This window comes from Canis lupus, chromosome 21 (genome assembly GCF_003254725.2).
Source record: "Canis lupus dingo isolate Sandy chromosome 21, ASM325472v2, whole genome shotgun sequence".
In the NCBI taxonomy this organism is placed as follows: domain Eukaryota; kingdom Metazoa; phylum Chordata; class Mammalia; order Carnivora; family Canidae; genus Canis; species Canis lupus.
Window position 1 is genome coordinate 8,833,241 of NC_064263.1, and position 27,166 is coordinate 8,860,406.

Sequence of the window (27,166 nt, forward strand, 5' to 3'; positions counted from 1 at the left end):
GTCATGATGGGCTTTCCAACTATACCTTGTGCTCTTGGTCTGGAGAAATTATTACCAGAATCAGGTTTGGAGTTCTGAGTGTTGGAAACGATGAGAGAAGTCATGTCTCCTCACAGGGATCTCTGTGTGCAGGCATGGAAGGGCAGTTTTCGGGTGGGTTTAAATTATCTCATGAGGAGATTGAAAACGCCTGGTTTAAGCTTTGTTTAAAACTCTGCCAAGGGCACACCTCAGGTCTTAGAACTGGTTTGATCATTCCTTAAATGGCATTCTGTGGCCATATTTAATTTTTTTCAGCTAAATATCCATGGGACAAATTAGGGACCAATTTGGATATATTAATAAATCACAGCCCTCTGTGATGTGCACAGAGAACTCGCCATGAGCCTGAACCTTATGGTTTTCATGTAACTGTTCTTTTTTTCTTCCTTGCCTAGATACATGCCACCAAGAGAAATGCTTTTCTCCATGATAATGAATTTCTTTCATTCCACAGACAGTTAGTTTGATCAGAAATTAAAGTTAAATTTAAATTCAAAGAAAAAAAAAAGGAGTGATATTTAACTTTGGAAGGATACATTTGCCTTTCAGCAGTCTGCAAAATGGTAAAGGAACATTGCCTCATTTGCTATTCCAGAGAGTGTTGCTCCTCAGCAGTAGGTTGGACACTGCTTGGTTTTTATAAACTTGGGTAATTTGTTTTCTTTTTTTGGCCTCTGCTGTGTTTCTTCTTTGATTGTTATGAATTCTACATGACTCCTATCTGAAACCTGGCTGTGATGAAAAGTATGTGTGTGTGTACATGTGCGCGCACATGTTTGAAGTCTTTCATACTAGAACCTACAAGAAACATAAATAGGGGAGAAACCTGGAAATATCTCACCACAGAAGTGAGATATTGGCAGCCTAGAGATTGTTTTCCATAAACTCTAGTGGAAATAGGGCCTTTTCATCCTAGTGTATATTTCCCACATCTTAAAATAAAAATTCCTCCTTTGTCAGGCTTACTTTATCACTGGCTGTCAGACTGTGTCCACTCAAATCTAGAACAACCCATTGATAAATATATTTTCTGAAGAACCCTGTCAAACTGTATTAAGAAATTCTGACTGGTAATTTGGCAGAAACCTGATTGGATAACTTTGTTTAATGGGCAGCACTGTGGTTTGCTTTCACCCACTTCAGTTTCCCATACTTGTTATTTTTCTGAAATAACATTTATTCATTCATCAAATTTACTAAGGCATCCAGGCATTCTGATCGTTGAAGATAGGTATGTAAGACCTAATTCCTTCCCTCCGAAAGTTCATCTCAGTGAGACAGATACCTAAACAATTTTTATATATGATGCGCTGGAGGCCAGTAGGCACAGGGTGATGGGGGAACTCACTTTACTTCCTTACAAATTGTAAGGAAGTCATAGAGCCAGTATAGGATCTGGCCCCACATATGTGGGAGTATAGCTTAACATGTGTGAGAGGTATAGCTTAATTTGTTCCTGTAACCAGACAGTTTCTTTAATGTGCCACTCTGTTGGAGAGTGTCAGAAAAATCATTTCAATCTGGGAGTCAAACTCTAAAATTTTCCCTGAATTTTGTTACATCCCAGAGAGTTGATTTCATAGCAAAACATTATGACACAAGGCCCACTGGGTCCTCTTTGTCATGTAGTTATACAGGCCTCCTCTGGGACCCCTATTGTTCCATCCAGGGCTTGGTGTGAGGTACAAAGAAGAGTCCCTAGAGACATCTGTTTACATCTACCTGGCAACTTTCAGTCTGGCCACTAGCGTTGCCACATTCCAGCTACTCTTAGAGGTATGCATGTCATTCTTCTAGACTGTGTTTGAGGTCTAGGCAAGTCTCTGAGGTTCTCTAAGTCCTATCTATAAGAACTTTTCTAGGCATCATGGAGTTATCCTACTTTCCATCTATTCAGTTCTTTACAGCACATGCCACCTCCGGAGCTGGTCTTGAGCTCCTCCCCCTGGGACACACAAAACCATGACTCCCTTTTCATTTCTGACATTTTTTCCTTTCAGTAGTCCTTGAGACTAAAGGCTAGGTCAAGCTGATTTGTTTATATATATAAAAATATTTTATATCTTTACATACTATTTATATATACATATATAAAATTATTTATATATTATTTATAAATGTATATATATTTTTATATGTACCTTTTCAAGTGCCTAAGCTTTTAATGCATAAAAATCAAAGAAGAGGCTCCCTCCTCTCTCTCCTTCTCCCCTTCTCTGTTCTTGGGACTGTCACAGTCATTTCCTAAGTCCTTGAAAACAGCTTGACAGCTGGAATGGTGAAACAGGCCAAATGGAAAAAAAAAAAAGAAATAGAAATCAGGAAAAATAGTTATTTTAAAAATTATTATATTACTGCAGCATTTATTTTTAGTAGAATATCATTTTAAACACATGGAGTTAGAAATCATTTCAAGAGACCAATTATTATAGCCTCTTGCCAAATGCTGGGATCATCTCTACGTACAAGCAATGGTCTGTGGTGAGAGTTTACTGTGCTTTCTTGACTGAAGTTTTAATATGTTGGGATTGAAGCTTTCCTATTCTTGATAATTTAGTGCAGTCTTGCACATTGCTGCCCGATTAAACATTACATAAATGTCATCATGTAATTCCTGTTTTAAAATGCTCCTTGGAACTTATACTTTTTCAGAATATCTTAGTTGGATAAGTACAAACATTTAAAATTGGTTCTCTAGTTTTTTACCTTTTCTCCTTTAACCATTATAAATTCTGTTATTAGAGTAAGCTATCTATTCTCCCTCTGGCATTCAAGGATTCCCGTGAAGCCCTCCATGTTTTAGTCCCTGTGCAGTAAAGAATTAACTAAGGAGCTCTGAGTTTCTCAAATCTGTACATACTAAAGAAAGGACTGGCACTTGACAGTGTCTTGAAGATAACCCCTAAGTCCTTAGATTATCCTGCCTGACAAGAGTGTTTTTATGTATCTGCGGATCTTGCACAGATAGTGTGTGCTAAGAGTGTGATTTATGGTGGGTGCTTTAGGCCATGCTCTCTATCTCTGGAGAGGCTGAAAACTGGGTATTAAGGTCATCAGAAAGGTGCCGTAGGCCTATGTGACTGACCCTCAATAAAAACGATGGATATCAGAGATCCCTGGGTGGCTCAGCGGTTTGGCGCCTACCTTTGGCCCAGGGTGTGATCCTGGAGTCCCGGGATCAAGTCCCAAGTCAGGCTCCCTGCATGGAGCCTGCTTCTCCCTCTGCCTGTGTCTCTGCCTCTCTCTCTGTCTCTGTCGCTCATGAATAAATAAATAAAATCTTTATATTAAAAAAAAAACATGGATATCAGAGCATGAGTGAGCTTCCCTGGTTGGTCATACTCCATACCTGTTGTCACACATTGCTACTGGCAGAATTAAGTGCTGTTCCTAGGACTCCATTGGGAGAGGACAATGGGAAGTTTGTACCTTGTCTCTCCTGGACTCTGCCCCATGTACTTGCTAAGATTTGCTGATTTTAGTCTGTATCCTTTTGTTGAAATAAACAGAAATCATGAGTTAAACCAACTTTTCTGAGTTCTTCTAAGCAAACTACTGAAACTGAAAGTGGCTTGGGGATTCCTGAGACATTCCCCACCTGTCTTTCTAGCCTTGACTCTCACCCCTTGTTCTAGGTACTGAACTTTTCAGCCAAATATAATAACAGTTTACCTTTTGGCATGCTGGTTCTGAGCCCAAGTATTTGTTTATTCTATTTCTTTTCCATAGAATCCACCTAATGCTTGTCATTCAATGAGTGAAGGCAGAAGAATTGCCAGGTGGTCTAGCTCAAATCCTAGGTTGCTCTATATTCTTAGACTTTTGAATTCTGGTAGATTCTCTCATGGCCCTGCTAGTATTCAGTATTCAGTTTAAATATTAATTTAAGGTGTTCTAGTCAAGCTTCCAAACCTCTACCAATTTCTCTTTAATGTTTTGAATTCAAAGTCTCTTCTTCCTTTCCTTTTGTACAGCTTAAATGAATGTGAATTCTGTCCAAGTAGCCTCCATTACTTCAGATTAGCAAATGGCATTCTTCTGACACCATGAAGGATTTTGTCATCCTCATCTCAGATCCATACACATAACAACTATTTTTAAAAGCCAGAAGTTTTAGACGGTTGGAAGAGGAGGGAAAAAGTCTCAGATCTAGCAACATCTCTGGCTATGCAAATCTGAATTCTGCACATGCTATTCCCCTGGGCAACAAAATACAGGCATACATCTCTGCATAGATTTTTTTTTCTGGTAAATAGAATCTTAAGTATTCCCTATACAACTATGAATAATTGAGTGTTGAAAATTTTTATGCTTTATTAAAATGTATCTTCATAGGAAAGATGTACAATTTTCTCTTACAGGAAATCCCAATTGTTGGTAATGAGATATAATAACAACATATCAAAGGCAAGCATGTAAATAATTTGCATTTCTAAGTAGCAGAACCTGAAAATGTGCAGGTTTACATTGGATATTCTTTAAGATCTTACATAAGGAAATTGCATAAATTATCCATTGCTTTGTAGAAGCAGATGAGCTATGGCACTAGTGCATAAAGGATAAAAGAGTGGTTGGTTGGCCTTTACTGCTGAGGTCTGGGCTAGAATAGAGCTTCTCTTATGTAGGCATCTGCATTTTGGTTTATGCTGTGAGAAGCCTTCTATTGTTCTAGAGCAGCTTTTGTTCATGGAATAGTCCCAGTTCTGGTAAAATTTGAAGCAATAAGGTGGAAATGCTTCTGGTTTTAAGTGGCACCGCGAACTCAAATGTGGATCTCAGAGGCCCGACCTTGGAATTCATAATAAGAAGTTTCTTAGTCTTCTGTCCCCTGGAGGGCCATTTCTATGATATCCACTCTCCTTGCCTACTTACATTACTTAGGAAGTGAAGTAGAATTTTTTAGAGAAATCTCATTTCCTCTCTCAAATCTTCCCAAAAGATTTGAAACTTGTGTGGTAGTTTCAAGTCTAGGAGTCAAGAGGCCTAGTTTTGAAACTTGACTCTACCATTTATAGCTATGTAGCCTTAGGCAAGTAATTAAAATATTAATCCTCAGTGTCCTCATCTATAAAATGGGAGATAATAACTAACCAGCCTGCTTCACAAAGCTGTTGTGAATATCAGCTATAACAATGGAAATACTCTTCAATATTAAGCCATATATATAAATGCAAGGTCTCTCTTTTCTATTTTTTTATTTCTTCTAAGTATTATTAGACTCTTTCTTCACCACCCAGTATGTGCAAGGTGTAATCACAGACTACAACATGAGGATGCTGTTGATATATCATTGCTGTCTCTGTCCAGCCCCTAGCCTGCTGTGCTATGCTGCTTGGAGACAGGGACCACACTGCTTCTGGTGTTGGGCCAACACCGGTTAATGCCTGAGGAAGGTAAGCAGGAACTCCCAGAGGAAATCCATCTCCAGGATTCAAATAGCATTTAACCTAGAGCTCTGCAAGTGCACTTCTCAGGGAGCATTTTACTTTCATGGGTTCAACCTGACTGTTTTGTTTTTTCTATTTTTAGATCCCTCTTCCAAATAATATTTCTTTTGACAGATCAAAGCTGGAAAGAAACGGCAGCTCTGGGACCAAAGAGAAGACCATATTTCTGATTGGAGGCGGCATATGTGTGGGGAATATAAAGATGAAAAGACAGGGCATTTCCTCAAGGAGTTTATAGTCTAGTTATGAAATAGATATGCAGTTAAGCAAGGCAAAGATAATCACTACATAAGGACCAAATATACCACATGCAGAGTAAGGATGGGGCTAGGGGTGGGGATAGGTGGGAGAAATACAAAATGGGCCTTTGTAGGGTGAGGGAGGAGATACAGGAAAGGCTTTTGGGGAGAGGAAGATTGGAACAAGGATATACAGATGCTTGCTCTGGAATGTCCAATAAAAGTTGTGGAATTCCTTGAGAGGAAAAGCCCTACTCTATTAAAAACTTGATGAAGCAAAGGTAGTAGTGAATGAAGAGATTGAACTGAATTCCTCCCACTGATTGTGGAGAGGAAGCAAATAGGCAAAGGCTCTCAGAGCACAGATTCTCTGAACTGGCAGAGACAGAGCTTGAGAGTGATGGGGGTTGTACTATTCCTGGGACCATTGCCAAGGGAAAGCTTTGTTGTCTCATTCTTTTTAAAGGAATATTCTCTGCTTTCTTCCATTGATAAGTCTCTGTATACCTTTAGCTAAACATGGCTTTAAGTAGCACCGAAGGCATTTTATGTGTATGAGTAAGAAGAAAGAATGAGTGTACATGTGTGTGCATGCATGTTTGTACCAACTTAAGGTGGCAGAGGCAGGAATGATGCTAGAAAATGTCATTTGCAAACTAATTTGCTATTCAGTATTCATCAGTATTTATTAAGCACTAACTGTATACTAGGTATGTTGATAAGCTCTAGGGAATATAGTAATGTTTAAGGCAGACATGATCTATGTCTTCGTTGAGTTTATAGTCTAGATGGTAAATTCTAACAGGATTTCATGACCTATTCAGCAATTGTCTGGTGGGCTAAACTAAAAGTTACATTTTCATAAAAAAATCCTATTTCTTTGCACTGAGATGGAGCATTAAAAATTTAGGTTAAATCATAAAGATGATCAGCACAGCAAGCTGCACCAAGATGCATAGTAATTGAGGCCACAGGGAAAGTTTAAAATGCCATTGATTTATTGTGCATACAGGCATCCCTAGCCTCTGATATGATAAGAAGACAAAGTGGAGGCAGGCTGTAAGATGATGAGGCAAGTCACATTCCATGGGAAAACAAGGAGCTCCTCAGAGACTATGACCTGAACATGCACAGCTGCTTAGTGTTAGGCAGTTGGGTGAAATGTAGATTTGGATAAGGATGGTGATACAGATGAGAGGAATAAGAGCCCAGAGAGTCCTGAAAACTTTTTTTCACCAACAGTTGTATGGAATCCTGACATAGTGGTATTTCCAGCTCTTTGGAGAGATGAGATGGGTATTTTTTGGTCAAGGTGTTCTATTAAAACATGGAGTTATGTATTATCTAGGCTAGGAGGGAGGGGGCTACTGAGCTGATTTTATGTTGCTTCAGAGAGATAGAGACAAAAAAAAGCAAAAGACAGATCCCTGGGTCTTTCATTTATAGTCTCACAGGGATTCAGGCACCATAGATTCATGGCCATAGCAGTTAAAACTGTGAGGTTTTTGTTTTTGTTTTTAAGAGTATGTATGTATGTATGTATGCATGTATGTATGTATTTATTTATTTATTTATTTATGAGAGAGAAGGAGAGAGGGTGCCCATGAGGAGGGGAGAGGGGCAGAGGAAGAGGAAGAAGCAGGATTCCTGCTGAGCAGGGAGCCCAACACGGGACCTTATCCTGGGACCCCAGGATCATGACCTGAGCCAAAGGCAGACACTTAACCTACTGAGCCTCCTAGGTGCCCCAGAACTGTGAGTTTTATAACTTCCTTGTCCTAGTTATTTTGTATTATCCCCTATATATTTCCCCATAGCCACTGGCAATAATAACTCTGCATTTTGCCTCAGAGATAACAAGGATATTAAAAGACCCTCTGTAGCCATGGTTCTGCCCCACCCCACCACACCCTTGAAGGGGAACAGGTAGTGGCTACCTTGAGAAGAAGGGAAATCTTGTATCCTTGAGTCCTTTGCATGGAAGAATTTGCATTGGACACTGGCTGGATCTAGGCTGAGCCTGTGTAAAAACCCTGAAGGTAGGTTATACTTGGTTCCAGATTGTATTTTCTTTCTTCTTTAACAATTTTGTATGTTTGTATGCTTTAATTTAACTTTTGCTCTGTGCTCTCAATGAGCCCATATCTATCCTATGCTTTCTTTTATCCTGTTCTGTACTTTGGGGAGGCTGACAATACATATTATCATGCAGGCTCTTTGCTGTCTGCATTCCAGTTGGGTTTGGGTATGGAAGGCAGTAACTGGAGATTAAAGTGTGAGAGGAGAGAGGTCAAAACATTTACTCCCTACTTTCACATCCTTTGTGCTCTGGGCCACAGCTTGTGGCAGTGACATGTCCCTCCAGGACTATATCTCCTGCCAGGTGGCTCAGTTCCATGGCTCCAGGTTTCACTGGACCTTGTTAATATTATTTCCTCCCTTTACCTTTTCAGATGTAGAAGTGGTGGTGGCCAATTCTTTTCACTTTTGATAGTTTCCATGTTCTCTACCCACCTTGCTGGTTCTTTTCATTTTGCTCATGCCTCTGTAGATTATTTCTTTATTAAAGTCTGAGTGGGATGCTGTTTCCTGCCAGGATCCTGAGGAATGTAGTTTTAAAGCTACTTAAAGTTAGGCACTATATATAATCATTGTTTTGAACGTTTTTAAAAAATTAAATATTCTGGGTTTAATCAAGTTCTGGACACTGAAGATATTAATAGGTTCTTTATTTTCAACTTCCTACCACATTTTATCTGAGAGAATGTCCAATTAGTTCTATTCTAAAATATATTTAAACGTATCATATTCTTCTATCTCTACTGCTATACCCTATCTCAAATGGTATTTAATCTGGATTCTGCAATAGCCAGTCACTTCCACCTCGTTCCTCTGCTTCTTCCCTTGGGCCATGTAGTCTACTCTGTAGACAGAAGTTAGAGTGATCCTTTAAACATTTGAATCAGATCATGCTACTCTCTGTTCAAATGTCTCCAGTGGCTTTCCATTGCATTAAAACGAAAATCCAAAGTCATTATCTTGGGTGATGAGACTCTGCCTATAGTCTGGCCCTTGCTTACCTCCTGGAGTTCATCTACCTATACTCTCTCGTCATAAGGCCTTGTGGCTCTGTCTTCCTTGAATATGACAAGCCTATTTCCCCCTTAAGTCAGAATCTCCACATGGTGTTCCTCTGCCCCAGACCATGGTTGGCTCCTTCTGGTCATTCAGATCTCAAGTCAGACTTTTTCAGATTATTTCTCTGGCTATTCAAATATGGCACCTGAGTCAGTCTCCAGAACCTTATGTCATTTTATTTTTTTCATGGAACTCATCTCCATTTGAAATTATAGTCTTTACTTACTTCCTTGCTTAGAGTCTGACTAATACCTTGTCTCCTCAGTGTGTGGGAGTGTATAGGAGTGCCTTAGCCCATGGTAAGTGCTCAACACACACACACACACACACACACACACACACACACACACACAGGAAAGATTTACTGATCAGAATTCTAAATTCTTTACATGGATTATTTCATTTAATCCTCACAACGACCTCATTCATCAAGAGCTATTATTATTCTTATTTTACAAATGAAGAAACTGAAACACAGTGAGGTTGGATAACTTGCCAAAGGACATAACCAATTAGGAAGTAGCGGAGACAGAATTTGAAATCTCGCCATCTGGCTCTTAGTCCCATGCTCTTAAACTGCTTAACTGTACAGCATCCTAACATTTGTTCAATAAATTAATGAACACTTCCCATCAACTTCTTCCGTTTCTCACTTGGACTTTAGAAAGGAAGAAGCTATCTAATTTTTAAATGTGGGAGCCTGCCCAACCTCATGCTGAGGGGTTTTCTACCCCTGAAAAAGGATACTATGAGCCCAGGACAGCAAAAGAAGCACAAATCTCTTTCTGGAATACAGCCGCTTTGGGGAAAATTCCCAAAGAGCCCAGAAGTGCTGAGCCTGTAGACTGCCAGAAATGTGGGCTGGAAATTCCCTGCAAGAATATATATTTTTTGAACCCAGTTTTCCATCATTCATTAATTCAGAACACATTGAATAAGTCTATTTATTGCACTAAACACTTGGGATACAGAGATGAGTGAGAGAAGGTGCCAGCCCTATATAAGCTTCTGGGCTAATGAAACATCAACTGTACTTCTAGACACATGTTCTACTTGTTAAACCATTTTTCTTGAATCTATTAAAAATATGAAAATAGACCAGATGTTATCTGACTGACTCTGTACCTGGACTGATGATGATGGAACCTTGTCAGAATGTCAGAAGCTGGTCTTAGATTCATTCAGACTTGGCCTCCAAAGGCTGTTTTCACAGTCTTGGGTGCATCATCGAAGGGGCTTCTCTTACAGCTCCCTTTGGATGACTATGCCATGGTTGCCACCCATTTGAAAGTACTTGTCAGCTTTTCAAAACTGCCTTTTCTTCTCCCAGCCTTAGTCCCATTTTGACATGCAACACTCCAGCAGAGGCTTCTCCTCATTAGGGCCCATGTTGTTCCCATGCTCATCTTCATCTTTATTCCCCCTTGGCACCAGATGAATTACCTATGTCAAACACATCTCCTTTTCTTGCAGTTCAGTCACTCCCATCCCTCGATTGTTTCAGTTCCTGTTTTCCAGTGCCCCTTGTTTGTCTACTTCAGTCAATTACCCAAGCCCTTGAAAGCCACCCTCGTGCTACCACATGGCAGCTCCGTGTAGGGATCACCTTGCAGCCATGTGTGGTAATGTGACTTAAAATACAGCCAAGAAATGCACTCTGTTTTTTATTCTGCTCACTGTACCATAAGCTTATGTTGAAGTGTCTAAATATCACCTTCCTCTTCTTTTTTTTTTTTTTTCTCCCCTTCCTGCTGGTCTTGTGCTTTCCAGGTTTCTCCCTGGAAATTTAAATAGCCGTGTTTCAGGTTCTTTTCCTCCAGCTGGATTAGCTTTCAGGTCTCCATGCTGAGGCTCATTTGGTAATTTCCTGCCCATATTTCTAAGCTGTGCAGCTCCTTTATGTTACTTGCTGGTCCTTAGTGGTTTTTCTATGCCTTTCATTTTAGCTTGATCTGCAAATTTAATTAGTGGGCTGCATGTCCTTCCATTTTAAAGTGTACATAAGATAAAGGCAGTTTTCTGCAACAGCAGGTGGATAATAGAAACAAGGAAGGAGGGAGTTTGTACGTAAACAGTTCTCTGTAAAATAAGGAGGCGGAGGAGGATGAAAGAAGATGTGGAAGACATGACACAACAGCTGGGAATGTGACCTTATTGTAGTAAATGCCCCCCCTCCAAGTTTGCCAGGCTGTTCTGCACATATGGTGTGGTAGCACCTAACTGGGACAGTTTCAAAAGCAGAAACACAAAGGGCGATTGAGGTGAAGGAGTGAGATCGCAGTTCAGGAAAAGGCCAAGGGAGATGCAGTTCCAAATATGAATGATTTCTGCAATTTAATCTCTAGGAATAAACTCCACATCTGCCTCAGGTCAGGTTTCTGGGAAACAGACTATGTGATGAAATTTTACTGGGGAGTGCTCTTAGAAACACCACCTGTGAGGGAGTGAAGGCAGCAGGCCTGGGCAGGAGGAGCCAGACTGTCCTGCAGGTTCAGCAAGGCTTCAACTGATTCCCATGAGCTTCTCGAGAGCTGGGTGCCCCTTTGGAAGAGTAGCACTTTGAGGCAAGGGTCTCAGCCTTTCTATCCTACCAGGGATAAGGAAAGGGGGATAAACGAGTGGGGCTCCTGTTTTCTGGGGAAGGTAATTTGCAGAAAAAGATTCGGCTGAGTCATCATGGCCAATTCTATCAGCATCTGGGAGCATGGGAGCTCCAATCCTGGAGAAGTCTGGGTGGCGCACGACCAGTACAGCTGTGTGTAAGACCATGCCAGCCCTCTCTGACAGTTAGGATTCCTGAGCTTTTCTTGTTCAGCAGGCACCTTCCCTCCTTTGCCTTCTGTGACTCAGCTGTCGAGCTTCAATCTCTCTCTCTCTTTAAAGACTTTATTTATTTATTCATGAGAGACAGAGAGAGAGAGGCAGAGACACAGGCAAAGAGAGAAGCAGGCTCCATGTGGGAAGCACGATGTGAGACCTGATTCTGGGAATCCGGGATCACATCCTGAGTCAAAGGCAGATGCTCAACTGTTGAGCCACCTACACATCCCTGTCTAGCTCCTCTTAACTGCTTCTTCTCTCTTTTCTGGTTCTTTATTTCCTTCCCATTTGCTTTTTAAATATAGACACATTCATTCATTCCATCAATGAGTAATTATTTAAGTGCTCCTTTTGTTCTAGATTTCCCCTAATGCACTGTTTTTAATCCTTGTTTCACCATTCTCTCTCCCTGGACAATCTTGTCCACTCAGGTTTGGCCTTTTTCTTCCCCTCCCATGATTTCCAACTCTTAAAGTCAAGCTTTAGTTTTACCTTCTAAACAATCCAATTTCTAACTCTTGGCTGGGGTGCCTCACACTGAGTGTCCAGTAATGAAGTCAGTAGCATCATACGATCCAAACATATCTCATTCAGTGAAACATCATGGAGCCAGCCTCTCAAGGATAGTATCCCTGGGGTGGTCCCAAACCTTGCTACTCAAAGTATGGGACTAATGAACAAGCAGTTTGTTAGAAATACAGTCTTTGTCTCCACCCAGACCTACTGAATGAGAATCTGCATTTTAACAAGACCAATGATTCACAAACATATCAAAGTTTGAGAGCCGTAGATCTAAAACTCTCTTCTCCTTCAAACTCCAGATCATTTTTGTGTGTGTGTATTTCTTTATTGGAGTTCAATTTGCCAAAATATAGCATAACACCCAGGGCTCATCCCGTCAAGTGCCCCCGTGTGCCCATCACCCAGCCACCTAATCCCCCGCCTACCTCCCCTTTCACTACCCCTTGTTTGTTTCCCAGAGTTAGGAGTCTCTCATGGTTTTTCACCCTCTCTGTTATATCCCATTCATTTTCTCTCTTTTCCCCTTTAATCCCTTTCACAATTTTTTATATTCTCCGAATGACTGAGACCATATAATGTTTGTCCTTCTCCGATTGACTTACTTCACTCAGCATAATATCCTCCAGTTCTATCCACGTTGAAGCAAATGGTGGGTATTTGTCATTTTAATGGTTGAATAATATTCCATTGTATATATTGACCACATCTTCTTTATCCATTCATCAAACTCCAGATCTAATGAATAACTAGTTCAATCTATTTTGTCTTTTAATCCCTCTTTCAGTGATATCACAGTAACCTCCTAAGTGATCTTACTGCTCTCAGTCTTGCTCCTGTAATTGATCCTTTCTACTGATGTATACCTATCCTAAAACATATCATGTCCTCTTGCACAAACTTTCAACTGCTTCCACTGTCTAGAGGGCAAATTTCAAAGTTCTAGTGTGGTGCGTGTTCTCACTTTTCTGTTTTTACCTTCCACTGCCCCCTTCTACCTACCCATGCTCTAACTTTATCGGTCTGCTCCTATCTGAATGCACATTCACAGCCTTGTGGCATCCCTTGTGCTGTTTCTTCTGAAACATCCTGTTGCCTTCCACTTAGCCTATTGAAATCTTACTTAGGCTTTAAGATCCAACTTATCCAACTTAAATGCTCTGTCTTCCAAGAGTCCCTCAAGCTTCCTGCCTGAGCTAATCTCAAAACATGTTAGTTATCTCTGTTTTGCCACACTTTCATTATGCTTTGTGTGAAGCCTAAATCTTAGTATCTAGGAAAAGGCTAAGCACATTGTGTGTGTGTGTGTGTGTGTGTGTGTGGTTAGTTATATAGTTACATATAATAAATCCATGAATGAAATAAATAGACATCTGCCATCAGCAATTTTTTTACATACTTTAATCTGTTTGGAAAATTTAGTATCTCATGGATTTGCCAACCATGGTATCTAGACTTTCTGAAACAATCCTATTGCAGTACATTTTCTAATTTTCCTATAAGTATATATTTTTATATTTGACTACCAACTTAAAAGTCTGGTCCTCACTTTCCTGGTCTCTAAACTGTATCACTTAGCCACCTATGAAACAGGCTTTGAGGGTGCAGCAGGGTTCCATGTAGTGAGTGATGGATTATACTGAGTATCCCAAAGCAGGTTCATCTGAGATTTCCCGATGGTTCTCCACAAGCCTGGCTGCTTGCCTTAACATTTACACATCATGCCCTCTTCTCTCTTTCCATGCCTTCCCTGGCTTCCTACTGCCAGAGTGGAAGGAGAGAGATCTATTTCCCTTTGCTAACTCTGTCTGAAGTGACAGAGTTGATCAATGAGTTGCTGTGCCTGTCCGGGAAAGCCAGTTTCATTGTCCTCCTGTGGCTGGGCTGACAGCATTTAGCCTTTTATGAACTGAACAGTGAAGCACTCTTTGGAGCTCAGTTTCACCCGTTTATGGTGGATTCCAGCTGTATTTTTTATATCTACTGTTGTTATATTGTTGCCAGTGGTATTAATCTCTGGCTAGTTTATTTGCTGTGGATTTATAATGACTTTACAACATAAAAATAAAAAAAGAAAGAAAGCAATAGAACAAACTTTAGATAGTGAGGACATTCAAATGAAAGGGTGAAAATACTAGAGGCTAATTAAGGCCTATTATAGCTTTACAAGCTTGGCTCTGAGGCAGTTGTCCTCCTGAAAAGGGGGACCTGTTTGGACCATCATACTTTCCATACTTGTTAAAGATGAAGTATTATTGCTGTAGCAGGAGAAAGGCTCATTCCTGGGATATGAATACTGTTACAGCAATCCTCACATTAGAATTAAAACAGTTGAATAACATGGAGTGAGGGGACCTCTTTGACTTGATATCTATTTGATTTTTTTTTAAATATCAGTAAATACAAAGTTAAAGGGGTTGAAAAATCTTCACAAGGACCTACAATTTCATCTTAGGACAGTGTCCATATTCTTAAACTCTATGTTGAATGATTCCATAGCAAAGTGTGTACTCCAGATTCCTCCACGCTTGACAGACACTGTAATTTTCTTGGCACATATGTTTTGCCTAAAACTAGAATGCATTTGTCAAAGCAAGAAGATACCTGTGATAGGTGCCATGAAAATAATTAGGTAGATAATCTCTTTTTGATAGGTGAGCCATTAAAAAATTAAATTTAAAAATATATCCAGACTTCAACCTAATTAACACATTTTATTGAAATACTTTAAAATTATTTTATGAAGGGCAGCCTGGGTGGCTTAGCGGTTTAGCACCGCCTTCAGCCCAGGGCCTGATCCTGGAGACCGAGGATCGAGTCCCACCTCCGGCTCCCTGCATGGAGCCTGCTTCTCCCTCTGCCTGTGGCTCTGCCGCTCTCTCTGTATCTCTCATTAATAAATAAATAAAATCCTTTAAAAAAAGAATTTCAAATAAAAAATATTTTATGAAAAATTGGAATAGACAAATAAAACTTAGTGGGGAGGAAACTTATTTCCTGTACCTCTACATTTGTCTTTCTCCTGATGAGCAGCCCAGCTGTTAAGACCTTCATATATGGAAAAGATTCTTCTTATTATAGAGGGATTAAAAACAGGATTGAAATCCTTGAGAACCTGAAGACAAGTTTTTCAACTGCCTGCAAACTCCTACTAAATCTTTTTATTTTAAATTGAAGTATAATTGACATACAGTATTATATTAGTTTCAGGTATACAACACAGTGATTCAACTTTGTATACATTATGAAATGCTCACCATAATAAGTATAGTTACAATTTGTTACCATGCAAAGTTACAATATTATTGTCTGTATTCCCTATGCGGTACTTTAAATTACTGACTTATTTATTTTATAACTGGAAGTTTATACCTCTTAATCCCCTTCTATTTTTCCATCCATCCCTCTACCCTTTCCCTTTTGGCAATCACCATTTATGAGTCTGTTTCCATTTTGTTTTGTTTATTCATTTGTTTTGTTTTTTAGATTCCATGTGTAAGTGAAATCATATGGTATGTGTCTTTCTGTTTCTGACTCCTTTCATTTAGTGTAATATTCTCTAAATCCATCCCTGTTTTTATAAATGGCAAAATCTCATTCCTTTTTATGGCTGAGTAGTATTCCAGTGTGCATATATGTACATGTACCCATTTTTTCTCTATCCATGTATCTGTTGATGGACACTTAGGTTGCTCCCTATTAATTCTTTAAGGGTCAGATTTGTCTCTTCTTCAATGAAGATTTTTTGATCAGTTTTATCTTTTTTGCCAGCACCAGGCAGAACTGATTACTCTCTTTGTTATGCTGTTACCATTTTTAATTCCTCTTCTATGGTCCTTTCACAGTATAGAACAGTAATTCAGTTAAGTGTGTCATTCCTATGAGATTGTAAGCTGCATGTGGTAGCACCATCGTCGTCATCATACTTATCTTATCTTCATCACCACCTCACCATAGCTGACATTTATTGAATGCTTACTCTGAGACAGCATTATTCTAAACAACTATATGAATAAACTCATTTCAGCCTCACAGTAATTCAATGAGATAGGTACTTTCTAAAATCCTTATTTTAAGGTGAGAAAAATGAAACCTACAGATGTAGAGTGAGTATTATTCACCTTGATAACCTCATTTTCTAGCACTCTGCTAACACAGAGCAGGCACTCAATATTTTTTGGATGAATGTCTTCTTAGATAACTTCTACCAGTTTATTGTTGAGATCTAAAATGATCTATAACGTTTGAATATAAAGATTATGTCTTTAAAAAGTTCCTGCTTGTTCAATTCAAATTTAATTCAACAAATACATTTAATTTCCTTACTTGTTGATTTGATTCTTGTTGATAAAGATGGCCTAAAAACTCCCTAGGAGATGCATGTGTAAAATGGCAAAGACTGTAGGGGAACTATCAGGTTGAACCCTCCCAGGATTTTGGACTCAGTGCACATGTACTATCCTGCCAATTTCTTCCAAACACTTTCATATTCATGTCTGTGACCTTGCTCAGTGACTGACTTATTTGTTCATTCAACAAACCCTTACTGAGCTTAGACATAGTGCTATCCCAGAAAGAATAGCTGCTCTCAAAATACTTGTATTTTGGGAACCCCGGGTGGCTCAGTGTTTTAGCACCACCTTCAGCCCAGGCGTGATCCTGGAATCCTGGGATTGAGTCCCACGTCAGGCTTCCTGCATCGAGCCTGCTTCTCCCTCTGCTTGTGTCTCTGCCTCTCTCTCTCTCTCTTTCTGTGTGTCTCTCAAGAATGAATAAATAAAATTTAAAAAAATAAAAAACCAAAATACTTGTATTTTAATGGAGATAGGTAGATATGGAGAGGATAGAGGTTGATAAATATCACTAGATAGGTTAACGAAAAAGCAAAAAGTAGTTACCTATCTTCGTCTTATAAGAGTTTGGAGAAGGCCTCCTTCTATATTAAATGGATAGGAAAATCAATGAATAGGAAACAAAGAGAATGTGAGAAGAGTATCCCAGGAATAGGCATGTATAAAGATATTGAGGAAAAATATGTTTGGGGCTATGTAAAAATTTCAGTATGACTTGGACATATAGTATGATTACAGATGAGTATCTTGAGTTCCAACAACCTAAAGGCAATGAAGAGGTATCAGTATGTTGTAAGGAAAGCATAAAGGCAAGATTTTAACTTAGAATATGCTGGCTATAAGTTCATATTTTTATCCTGCATGTACTTACCCAGCATTTACTATATATCAAAGCACAATAGTATTTAAAATTTGGATGAATTGGAAAGACACTGTTGTGGAGGCAGGGAGGTCAGTTTAGGAGAATGTTGGAATAAAGATTGAGAAGGCACAAATAAAAGAAGTAAAATTTATTTATAGTCAGTCCATTTATCTGATATCCCTCCCCTCCCCCCATGGCTCCATGACTGCCTAGAAAATATTACGGACGTAAGAGATTACTATTCAGTATATTTAGACTTACCATTAATTTAAGAGTTCTGTTTGCTAATGTACCCATGGAAGCCATGTTTGTTTATCTGAATGATACCTACTAACTAGCCTGGCAAATGGTTTAGTGGGAAGAGTAAATGCTTTGGAAGCAGACAGATATGGGTTCAAATTGCTGGTTTGCTACTTTTTAACTGAATGAATTGTGAGCAGCTGTCCCATGTAGGTTCTTAAACTATGCAGTCCTATTCCTTTTATTTCCCCCTGGAAATCTCACACTGACATGGCTCCTATTTCTGCTTCCATTGTAAGATGGCACTACTCTAGGCTGGTACCATTAAAACAGGGTCAAGACCAGAGAACAAGCACAAAGAATGAATGATAACTCAGCTAATTAGAGTAAAGCCTATTCTTTGAAGGCTAAGCTCCTTGGTCAAAATTTTTGCTTTAGAAGATACCCAAAGTGTGAACCTGAAGGCCATCTCTTTGATTATGTGGTCGATTATCATAATAAGAATTTATCTAGTACAATCAACTTTTTGCTGCTGTGATTCAGGTAGTGTACTAAACAATTTAAGTAATCTCATTCAATTCTCACCATAAGAACATGGAGGTAGTTTTGTATTTATTTTGCATATGAAAAAGCTGAAGATCAGGAAGGTGGAGGGATGTGCCCCCAAACCATTAAGAGAGCTGAACCCCACCCCTAAGCTCTGAAGCCCATGTTCCCTCCAGGACACACTAGGTCCTTCCTCTTATAAGAAGCTTTCAAGACACTGAGAAGAAACTGTGAAGTAAAATGACATCCATCCCTGTCCTAAGGGAATGTATAATATAGTATAATACAAAAATACCTATGATAACTAGCAACACATCTATAGGTGTCACTGTGTGTTTATCTGATACAGACTGATCCTGTGGATGTCAGTCTAACTTATCCTCATTCTACCTTATTCCCAGGAACTTAACACTATTACCCTAACATCTACCCAGTGAGCTTTTCAGAAGACAGCAGAGGTGGTAAGTGTGCCAAATCATCCATTGGCCATCTCAACTGAAGAGTGGAATTAGTGCCACGGTAGCAATTTGGAAAATGAAAAGGCTCTGAACAAGTTAACTGCCCAGCCTACATAGGGTTCCATGTGCTGAGCCAGAGGGTCTAGACTGATCAGTGACTCCAGATCAGCTTTCAGGCTATTGAAGTGAGTAGTCTCTGGGCAGTTTCTACAGTGGCTCCTGTGGGAGGTTTGGCCAGCCTGATTTGGTTGACCAAGTGGTATAATTAGCCAGGAATGTTCAGAAGTAAATATTATTGAAGGGGAAATAAAACCCTTACCCATGGCTGCCTCTATCTCAGAAATGGCAGAGACTGCTCCTGGAATGGCCAAATAGACCCCAAAAAATGATAGACAAGTCACTCTAGATGAGAATGTAAAGTTAGAAACAGATTCAGTTTCTGTCTGTAGGGTTGGCCACTGGTCAATTTGCCTCTTCGCAACCTGTGGTTTACATTAGAAGGGATTTTCCTTAAATACTTCTGGCTCCTCTCCACTCCTTTATTCACTCAGCACTCTGGGGAGGGCCAATGCCTAATCTGACTAGGAAATATGTGAAAAATAAAGCTCAGCTCATCAACTCCTCTTGGGAACAAGTGCCCACAGGGAGTTGCGGTTCTTCATTGCCCTTCCATTCCTCAAATCCTACCTGCGTGGTCTGGGACTCAGAGGAGGGTATAGAGAGGAAGGAGCCTGACTTGTAGGTATAGTATTAAGAAGCCTGTTTTACTCTAATACTGGGTTAAATCTCTCCCTTAGCCATTACTAGTCATAAAGGGATATTTTGACCACTGTCTTTCACTCATTTCTTAATTCGTTCAGATCTTAGGTTAAGGTAGAGAATCATTGATTATCCTGCTCTGTTCAGAGATCTTAACACACCCATGAAAATGAAAATGTAGTAAATCAGATTATTAAGTTGCTGCAGAAGATGGAAAGTGGAGGAATACAGAGGTCCATGTTATCTTTGTTTCTATCCAGCATAGAAACTCTGGAAAAGGGCTATGCCTTCAGCAGGCAAGTTTATCTCAGGCATGTGGAGAAGCTCCTGACTCCATTGGTTACATGACCAGAGGAAGAGATTACCAAAGAATGTCTTTCCACAGCTGCCCTTGAAAGTCTTATATATGTATGTGGGGAATTAACTATAGGTAGTCATCATAATCAGAATAAAATTAGTTGAGGTGATTAATCACTCACAAAGCCTGCACAGGTTCTGGTGTAAGGTGTGCCAATTGTACTAACTTCCTCAGGCCAACAGAGCACTTATTACTTCAGAGACGACCTTAGTGTCTATGGTAAAGAAGTGAAACAGAGCTCTAGTGTTAGAGGATCTCATGTTCATTTCATGCAAAGGATCCTAAATAGCAATCTGGAATTAATTTGATCTTATTATTTTCTTCACCCCCACCTCATTGTTTCCATCATCTTTCTCACCTAGTTGAGATCAGTGCTTTAGTTTATGAATGTATTTTTTTTCCTACTATATTGTAATAAATAACCTAGAATATAAAGATTTTGGAGATCTTGGTAGAGGTGAAAATGGAAGAAAGCAAGATTGAGATCAGGTATTAATGACCACCCATGAGATTTGTTTGATTATGGGGAAGGAGGAGAGTTGCAGATGGAAGGGAGAGTTTGGGCTACTTAGGATTAGTAGGCAGCACTCACAACAGCCACTCTAGCGGCCTCTAGTCCAGTTGCAGAAACAATATACAGGCAGATGTGGGGTTTAGAAGCTTAAGATCAGCTTGAATGTAGCTCCAGCAAGTTTTCTGGATTTTTCTTGTTGCCTTGCTGTGTTTTATTGGGCCATATGCTCATAGAGCAATTTCACGCTGGGGCTCTTGAAAGTGCCATTGATGAAAAGAAAAGTAATTATTTTATACATTCATTCTGTTATTCAACACATATCCTAGTAGTATCTGCCGGGTATCTTCAGTGGACGGGAGATGAAGGGAAAATTGGAAAAGTACATGGTGGCCACAGAGGAGGGCACAGTGCACAATGTCCTGCCTATGTGGTTGCCACTTTATAAATACTGCTCCAGGGTTAACATTCTGTGATTCAATGGATTGAATTAAATTAAACTGACTTGAATTCTCAGTGTGATGGGGGGATAAATAAGAATAACCGATGCCCTCATAGTTCATACAAAGAAAGACATCACATTATTTTATTGTTGGGAGTAATAAAAATTGCCCTAATTCTTCAGTGAGCAAATGACTCTTGAGAGAGGTGGTAGAGGCAGGCAATGGTTTCAAGGAAAAGAGATTTGCAGGAGTTCACTAATGAAGACATGAAAATGTCAAAACACAACTGAAGCATTAAAACATGTCCAAGGGCATGGATTTGTAGAAGTGCCTTCTTTAAGAAAATGCCACAGTATCTCATAGAAATAATCATTACTGGAATATGAAAAATGGCCCCTGGTTATAAATTCACGAATGACTATTTATAATGGCAGGGCCCTGTACATTCTGTCAACTGGCCAAATATTCCTTTAGAAATTTTATGAAGAATTGGCATAAAGAAGGAGGAATAGATACCCTCCTTCTCACTCCTACAACTAAAAAAAAAAAAAAAAAAAAAAAAAAGTCAACGTTTTTGTTAATGAAGGTCATTTAGCCGTTACCCACTTGAAAGGTAGATTTTTCCAAAAGACATTCCAAATATGGAATCTATCTAGGACTCCACCAGTTCATATGACTTCTGTAGGTGAATTAAGGTACCCCATTTGGAAAGATCATAATTTAGTATTTCTGTGGTGGTTCAATATGTTTCTATGCCACAAAGCATGCCTTAGTGAGTGGGGGATGGGAATGTTAAGCTTCAGTCCTTATGCCCCTGTGGGTGAACACTCTGTGCCGTGACCATTCAACACAGCTGTACAGAAAGCCTTAGAGAGGATAAACCACTCACTAGCTTCTATATTGAAGTGCCAGGCAGAGAATGAGATTCATTGTAAGAGGAGACTACAGTTCTGGGATCCTGTTATGGTTAGGTGGGACAATGTACAGCTTTAATTACTGGGTCCTGTCTTCTTAGAGTGTCACCATGGATATCTTCCCCTTCATTGGTCCTTGAGGGTCTCTGCTGTTCCTGCCAGTCATTCTCCCTGGTCTGACCCACTTCAGTTGTCCTCATCAAAGCTTTGAGGAGGGCAGAGAGAGAGGCTCTGGGGTGCCTCTCTATAAATTCAGAAGAGATTAAGCCATTCTTGGCCAATTCACTCCTTTCTTCAAGCTCTGGATATTCTTGTCAGTAAAATGAAGAGTTTATGTAAATAGTTTTTAAGGCCCATTACAGAACCAAAGTCTGAGCTAAGCAAAGCCACATTTTCTATGATTACTTACTTATATGAAAACTCCCAAATAAAATATAAGCTGCCCACAGAAACACTGGCACATTTGTTAACAATATTTTATTTATTGTGAAATGTGGCAAAGATTTTTTTTTTGCTCCTGTACATTTTTCAAAGTAAACTCTAATTTACTCTAAAAATACAGTTTCTATTTTTGCTTTAATTTATAGTAATCCAAACTAAAAAAAAAAGGCATAGAGTATTTAATTTCCAGTCAATCCTCAGAAGAGCCCACAGTTAACATAGCATGTATAAACATTTCTGTAGATTTTCGGGAGGTAATGTTCACACAGGCCAAAAGTAAGTGAGTGGCAAGCCCTCAGCCTGAGTCATATGTTAGAAAGCTCTGAAATAATAAGTACTAGTTTTTAAATTGCAAGCTCATTCTTTCAAAATGGTTATTTAGAAAAATAAAGAACCGTTGCCATATCAAAATTCAGCAAAACATACATTTTAAAATTTCAGATTAACCACAGAAGATGGGTCAAATGAGTGGCCACCAATTTTAGAGTGAAGGGCTCCCCAAAAGGCAGGTTCCTGATAACTATAATATAAAAAATGTATTTCTCTCTCATCCTAGAAAGTTTAATTTACTGTGCTCTGGATAAAGTCCATAAGGCTCAAAAAACCTTGTCAAATGAGCACATTTTCAGAATAATGCCCTGAGATGCTGAACTCCAATTTGTGCTTGTCTAAGCACAAGTTGTGGGGTGATAAAGATATTCCAGAAATAGGTGATGCTACAAATATTTCCCATTGTCTAAGAAAACTAGCATGTGTTTTTCACAAAAGTAAGATGATCTAGAGGAATTAATATCAAATACAATAAATTATTTACTTGAGATTCTATTCCCTAGGCCCAATTTTGAATAAATGTCTACAGTTTGCCTAGCAGGACCTGGAAAATGTCCCTAAGCAACCATGTTGAATTAATTATATTCTTCCAGCCATAAAGAATTAAGGAAAAAGAGAAACTAAAGCAAAGGGAATTAAAAGGAGAATACTTTTAGCTCAAAAATACCTAAACTATTTTTTTAGTTTCAAGTAGCATTTCTTGGAAAACTAAAAATAAAATTATGGCTTAATGTGCAGGTAACAAATGGTAGCTGTATGTGTGGATAAACCAGGTCATCAGATACTGGGAATCTTTGGTCTTCATAAACTTGGGAGTGGAGGATTTAGACTGGGCCATGGCATGGTTGGCCCTAAGCAGAAGTTCTGTCCCCTTCCACACTCTCTCTTTCTTGAGCTGCTTTTCTCTCTGTCTATTCATCTCCTATGTCCCTTTTCTTGCTTTTAATCTACATGCCTGAGCTCACTCTCCTTGGTTCTCTGATGACTCTTCTCTGAATTTTGTATCCAAGGGACCTGGAAGGAAAAAACCTGATTTGAATTATGGCTTAGTGAAAATCTGTATTTATCTTGTTTTCTGTCCTTCAACGTTCTTTGCTTCAAAGAAGAAATGTCAGCATCTCAAGGGGTCTTCTGTGGCCCCCTGTCTGAAACAGCATCCCCTTCCCCTTACAGTCAGGTCCTTGTGACCAGCATGCAGAGAGCTGACTGGGGAACACCAAAGCCCACTTCCCCACCCAATGGCCTTGCAGGGAAAGAGTGGGAAGAAAGACCCCCTTACTCTACTTTGCCATCTCCTGTCAGAGCCTTTCCCACTGGCCGACCCCAAACGGAAAGAAGTATGTAGAAATGTGTTCAGAGGGGATCTGGAGAGGATGGAGAAGATCTCCCCATGCCTACTTCGCTCTCTCTTTGCCTCATTATACTTGCTTTAGAGCCTCCAGCATCATACTTAATGCTAGCTGTGGTTAGTTTATTATTTTTATGGTAGGAAGGGAACTTGATGAAATATTTAATTCTGAATTCTCTCTAGTTTTCCAGAACCTTGCTTGGCACATTATATGTACTCATTAAGTATTTGTGAAAGAAAGGAAAAAAGGAAAGAATAAAAAAAAAGAAAAGAAAGAAATGAAGGTAGAAGAAAAGAAAAATAAAAAAATAAAATAAGAAAATTTCCATATATGTGTATTTTCCATAATAGATCTCTGGAAGATCTATTCCGTGCCCCTCAACCCTGAACCCCAGTGGTATGTGAAATGATTTTAGGTAGTATGTTGATAACTGCTTTTTATTTTACTTATTATGTAAATTAATGCAAATTATTAGATGACATTTTTCCTCATGATGGATCTTTAAAAGGTATTTAATTATTAGAAACTAAGTTACAGAAAAATATTACATATGTATAACATAAATAAGACAACACTATATAAATAAATGAAGTTTGAGCAAAGGTAGAATGAAATATTCCCCTTAACTCTATGTTTTTAATAAACAAAATTTGGGCCTTTTGTATCTATATACTGTTTAAAGCTGTGCAAATATGTTTCACACTTGCTATGTGTTCTCATGACAACACTAATTGTCAAGTAGTTTAAAAGGCATTTTCCAAGGTCCTGCATTGAGTTGATGATAGATTTGGGAACATGGCTCAAGTGTTCTGATGTGAGAATAGTTCTGTCATGTTTTGCTTAGCAAGGAGCTCCAAGTAGATGAGTACTGGGTGCACCATGGCCATTTCTATAGGATGGAGTGCTAAACACACAAGCTCTGAAGTCAGATCACCCTGGCTCAGTCCCAGCTCCACCTACCATTAGAAGTGACCTTGGCAAATTACTAATCCTTTGTGTGCCCTGGTTTCTTTATCTGCAACATAGTATAATAATAACTCTACTCCTGTTGTTTTGGTGCAAGGACTAAATAAATCAACATAAGCACCTAGAAAAATGTCTAGGACATAGTAAGTGTGCTGGTGTTCTAGTGTGGGAATATCTCTAATCAGTTGGAAGTAGAGCCTACTTCCTTCTATTCTTTACCTCTCCCCGCTGTATGTGCAGAGAAAGACTCATGCAGCATACCATGAACCAAAAATATATCCATTTGAGGTGCCTGGCATTGATTTATAGCTACTGGAGTACTGACAAATACATTTTAATAATTGAACTCTGAGTGAGTGGACATTTCATAGCTGTGGGAGATGACAAGAGAATCTTCTGAAATGATACAAAACGTGCATGTTGTTACTATCAGCTCTGGGATAGTGCAGAAAAATATATTTTGATGGGAGGCATAAAGTAATTCTATTAATAATAATGGGGTCTGCATTTTTACTTTCTCCACTGGGGGCATGCACTTGAATTTATTTGCAATATGGAATATTCTCTCATGTGCCACGCACCTGGTGTTGCCTGAGCTTGCCTAAACCTCGTGTTCTATTACATACAGTTAGGCCATTTTTATGAGTTTGTGTGAATTTACACACTGCTGTCTGTAACCCTTGAGCAGTGTTCCTACCTGCTAGAAATGCTGTTTCCCTCCTCCCACTTTTTAAATAAATATGTATTTATTAACAATTCTTACTCCCAAACTTTTAGTCAACATTGAGGTGAACATACTAAATAAAGTCAATTAGCAGTCTTCCAGCTTTGATATTTACTCGATGATCTTAATAATTCCCACATAGTTTTCAGCTAGTTTTTTTTTTTTTACCAGACTGTGAAGAAGCATGGAATCTTGATGGAGAGATGAGTCCCTCAGAATACCTTCATGTAATTAAGATAGCCTCACTTTTCATTCCTGATTCAAGGGAAAAATGAATAAAGACACAAAAAAAGCAAACGAATAAATAGAAGTTCAATGTCAACTAGGTTGTTCTGAGTGGTCTTCATGCTCAGTAAGGTCTGTGTTGGCCCCGTAAGAGAGCAACAGAGTGGTGTCTTCAAAGAAAGACAGTATCAGGGACGCCTGGCTGGCTCAGCTGTTGAGTGTCTGCCTTTGACCCAGGGCATCATCCTGGAGACCCGGGATCGAGTCCCATGTCGGGCTCCCTGCATGGAGCCTGCGTCTCCCTCTACCTGTGCCTCTGCCTCTCTCTCTCTCTCTCTGTCTCTCTCTTTCTCTGTGTCTCTCATGAATAAATAAATAAAATTTTAAAAAAAGAAAAGAAAGAAAGATAGTATCAGAGTTGCTGAAGGTTTGGACACTTGACTACAATTCCTTTTGGGAAGGCCTAAGAAGAAAAAGAACTTGGTGGCCTCTTAATATTATAGATAATGTCTTTATTTTATTGATGACATTCTGCTTCTGTAAGAGATTCTGTTCTATTTTTTATTGGGACATTAATCTGAGAATCTGCTCAATTTGGGTAGGTCCAATTGGATGCTTTTGAAAAGAGAGAAATATATTAAATTTCATCAGCTGATCATCTCTTGTTTGTTATATTGTTAATAACAAGATTTTTCCAAACCTGTATAGTGAAAAATATCCTGATTTATCAAAATTCTTCTTGAGCTCAACTAGTATAAGAGTCAAAAAATTACCCTTGTCTCAAGCTTTCAAACATTCCTGCATATGAAGATGGGGAAGGTTAAGAAGACACCAATCCAGTGGACCAGCTTGAACTTTGGGCTTGATTGGATTAGTGAGTCAGATTTTCAGCAAAAGTGAGCGAGGCTGTTTTAAGGCTCAGCAACAGAATTATTTAATCAAGTAGGATAGAAGACTGATTTGTTGGACCATCAGGAGTTGGACACAGATTTGGGACCAAGGAGAAAACAAGTAGTTAAGAATTTGACCATGAATAGAGCCTAGGTTTTCTCATCTTCTTAATGGGAATACTGATAATACATATTTCATAGGGCTGTTGTGAAAATTAACCGGAATAAGAAATATAAAGCTCTCAGCAAAGTGTCTTTAACTCAACAATATAACAGTGTTGCTTTTGTTTTGCAATAATAATAATAATGTATTTAATATTAGTATGATTGAGACAGCACGAAGGAAGAAAATATCTTACTATGATGAAGTATTCCAAGAAGTCTTTTATAACTTATTTAAGAATATTGCATATTTCTAATTTTGATTGAGCTACATTGTCTGGCTGAAGATTTTTTAAAAGTTTATTTTCTCCAGTATCACAAGTGAATTGGGAATAAAGGAGCAGGCAGGATAACAGATGAAGAAATTTCAATGAGTCAGAAAAATATAGCTCTGAGAGCTTCTCCAGTTTTATATGAGGGATGGCCTGCAT

At 39.0% G+C, this 27,166-nt stretch overlaps 1 long non-coding RNA gene across 2 annotated transcripts; it reads left to right on the plus strand.

Annotated features, from left to right (window-relative positions):
• The first annotated feature begins 1,662 nt into the window (after positions 1–1,662).
• LOC118351767 (uncharacterized) lies at positions 1,663–25,780 on the plus strand. 2 transcript variants are annotated; one of them, XR_007404439.1, is made up of 3 exons: positions 1,663–1,818; positions 18,607–18,666; positions 25,630–25,780. It is a non-coding gene; the product is annotated as an uncharacterized LOC118351767 (long non-coding RNA). The 2 variants fall into 2 exon arrangements; XR_004807697.2 differs by lacking the exon at positions 1,663–1,818 and adding an exon at positions 5,298–5,435.
• Positions 25,781–27,166: the final 1,386 nt, after the last annotated feature.